Raw genomic sequence first — 3,802 nt, 5'->3', positions numbered from 1 at the left:
ATGAAAATGCATTCCAGAATCTGTGGAAGGATACAAAAATCCCTTGTTTAAGGCCAATTAAAATCCAGTTGGAGACTTACACCGGTGATCCTGTTACTGTGATAGGGGCAGCCCTTGTGAGGGTTAAATACAAGCAGCAAAGACGAAAACTGCCCCTCATTGTGGTTAAAGGAAACGGCCCCAGTTTACTAGGGCGTGGCTGGCTGGAGGAGATACATCTCAGATGGAAGGAAATCAAACTCAAACACAAAGCCCAACAGTTGCAGCACATGACAACAGAAAAGAAAACCCTACAGCAAGTGCTGAGTAAACATGAGAATGTGTTCAAAGAGGAACTAGGCACCCTGAAAGGAACGAAAGCCACCATCCATGTACAAGATACGCTGTCCAGATTCCGTCACGGTCTGTACCTTACGCCCTGCGGGCGAAAGTTACGAAAATAGACAGACTGTTGGAAGAAGGCATAATCAACAAGTGAAATTGCAGAATGGCAGCACCGGTTGTTCCAATTCTGAAACCTGTTGGAACTGTAGATTATGTGGAGACTACAAGCTCACTGTGAATACAGTTTCCTCATTGGAACAATATCCTATACCCAGAGTAGAGGACCTGTTTGCAGCACTGACAGGAGGAAAACAGTCTCCAAGTTGGATATGGTCACGCGTACAGCGAATACTCATGGATGATGAGTCAAAAAAATACTTGACAGTAAACAAACATCGAGGATTGTTCACGTACAAACAGACTGCCTTTTGGGGTTGTCCGCACCAGCCATATCCAGAGGACCATAGAGGGGCTATTGCGGGGGATTCCTGGTGGCAGTGTACTTGGATGAATACTGGTGACTGGAGTTGATGAGGCAGATCATCTGGAGAACCTAACAGCCGTGTTAACAGGTTAGAAGAGGCTGGGTTGCGCTTAAGGAGAAATAAGTGCAATTCTGCAAGAAGAAGTGGGTTCTGGGACACAGAGTGGACCACAGGGCTCACCCTGTAAAGAGAAAGTGAAACACTAATGGAGGCTCCCACTCCAAAAATGTGACTGAACTTAAGTCATACTTAGGTTTGCTAAATCTACAATAAATTCTTCCCAAATTGTCAACCCTGTTAGCTCCACTGCATGAACTGTTACGAAAGTGTGCGTGGGCATGGCAAAAGAAGCAGGAAGAAGCTTTCAAAAATCCAAGGCCCTGCTTAACTCAGAGAAGTGTTAGTTCATTAACTCAGCCGACGTGAATTAATACTGTCATGTGATGCTTCACGTACGGCGTGGGCGCTGTTTTATCACATCTGATGGATGATGGAAGTGAGAGACCCCTGGGGTTCAGTCACGCACATTGTCCCCTGCTGAAAAGAATACTCACAGCTGGACAAAGAAGGCTTGGCGATTATGTTTGGTATTCAGAAGTTTCACAAATACCTGTATGGAAGAGCCTTTATTATCATACAGATCATAAGCCATTGATCTCTCTCTAATGAGAAAAAGCCCATTCCACAAATGGGTTCCCCGAGAGTGCAAAGATGGGCTGTGATCAGTGCCTATGAGTACAAAATTGTGTACAAACCAGGAAAAAACAACGCCAATGCTGACGCATTGAGCAGACTGCCTATGTCAGAAACAGTGCACGACAATGCGGCAAAAGCAAGCTTGATGATGGATCTGCTGAGATAAGCTAGTGGACACACAACCAGATAACGCTGGACAGCTAAGGATGTGATTTTGTCCCAAATTCTGATAATGTCCTGAAAGGTTGGCCTACGAAGACAGATGCTCACCTAAAGCCATATCCCAACGGAGATGGATTGAGTGTAAAAGAGGCTGTGTTCTCTGGGAGCTAGAGTAATCATACCGACAAAGGGAAGAGACAGGACTGCGACTGCTCACCAGGCACACTCCGGTATGTCAAGAATGAAAGGTCTTGCTAGATCTTATGTGTGGTGGCCAGGTATGGACAGGATGTGGAAAAGGAAGTGCAGTCGTGTGAAGAGTGTCACAAAACACCAAAAGGCTCCTCTACTGCACCATTACACCCATGGGAGTGGCCAGAATCACCATGGTCAAGAATTCATGTGGACTATGCGGGGCCTTTCCTAGGAGAAATGTTCTGTTATTGTGGATGCTCACTCAAAGTGGATGGAACATACCCAATGAAGTCATCCACATCCAGGCTACCATAGAGAAATTGCGGCAGAGTTTCAGGTGTTGGACTACCAAAAATGTTGGTTTCGGACAATGGTGCCTGTTTCACAAGCTCAGAGTTTGAGTCCTTCAGGAGCAGAATGGCATTCGTCAGTGAGGTCAGCGCCATTTCATCATCCTCCAATGGTTTGGCGGAGAGGCTGTTCAGCCTTCAAGGGGGGGATGAAGAAGATGAAGGGTGATACGTTGCAAACCAGGTTGTCAAGATTTCTGTTCAGTTATCGCATCACACCCCATGCAACAACAGGCTTGTCACCCGCAGAGCTGATGATGTCCCGGAGGCTCAGATCAACTTTTGACTTGCTCATGCCAGATGTGAAATCAAAAGTGCAGCAAAAGCAGCTGAAACAGAAACAGACTCACAACACAAACAGAAAAGTGAGGAGTTTCTTGCCTGGGGATACTGTGTTTGTCAGGAACTACTCTTATGGGCCTAAGTGGATCCCTGCTGTTATCCAGAGCTCATCAGGCCCAGTGTCGTATACAGTGATTGTTGGAAGTGGTCAAACCATGAAAAGGCACGTGGACCAAGTTAGAGCTAGATTGGCTGACACTGTTCCCAGTATGGAGTCTGAGAATGAAGAGGAGACCGTGTTGGACACTGTTGGAGGTTTGGTGGGCCCCTTGCCTACAAGTTTGGATGACCGAGGAGAACCTCCTCTTGTTGCGCCACCAGATTTTCAGCTGGCTCCAAATCCTCAGGTCCAACCGGACTTGCCTGTTGCACCGGTGGTGCGACGCTCCGAGCGAGAGAGGCGCTCACCTGAACACCTCAAAGACTTTGTTAGATAGAGTGAGATCTTTTCCAGAAATAGAGCAACAATGCGCTCTGATCTCACTGGAAGGACGAACCTTCCTAGTTTTATAAAAAAAAAAAAAAAAAAGAAGAATGTTTATATATATGTATAATTTTATGTTCCAAGTATTTTATGTCATTTCAGAGGTTACGTATTGTGCTTTGTAGTACACCAGTGTTTCTTTCTAGAGGTAATAAGGTGTTAACTTAAAACGGGGGGAGATGTGGTATCCTAACTGTAAATCTCAAACTTATATGAAGAATACTAGTTCATTTCCCTTATCCGTATCAAAGTTAGCTGTAATACGGAATGGCCAGAAGGAGGCGCTATTACATTAAGTCTGAATGTGAGGTGACAGGATGTTGTCGGTAGGTGCAGGAGAGACCGAAGAGTGTTGCTAGCTGTAGACATGTTAAAAAGTAGCTTGTAAACTGCAATGTGTTATGCCTGTTTGTTTGCATTAAACATTCGAAGGATTTTGGATGTTGTGGACATCAAGTTCTTCCTTACAAGATATAACAAGGACTTTCTATCTTGAGGTGTAGTGGAGTGGAGTAGGAAGTAGCAGCAGGGGTGGGTCTAGGATCAGACCTGGGGGGGGGGCTCAGCCCCTAATAAGAACAGCTCTAGGTCTAGTGTCCCCGTTTTAAGTTTTACAAAAATAAAAACATTACTTGTTTTGGAGGTAAATATGCTTCTGAGCTGAAAATGTCCCCGGATTTTGTCTGAGAAATCTGGTCACCTTAATCTAGGCCTACTTAACGAAGTTCGTTCAATGCTAGCTACAAGTTAGCATCAAACATAAC

This window comes from Etheostoma spectabile, chromosome 8, assembly GCF_008692095.1.
Source record: "Etheostoma spectabile isolate EspeVRDwgs_2016 chromosome 8, UIUC_Espe_1.0, whole genome shotgun sequence".
In the NCBI taxonomy this organism is placed as follows: domain Eukaryota; kingdom Metazoa; phylum Chordata; class Actinopteri; order Perciformes; family Percidae; genus Etheostoma; species Etheostoma spectabile.
This window is presented reverse-complemented; position numbering follows the sequence as displayed.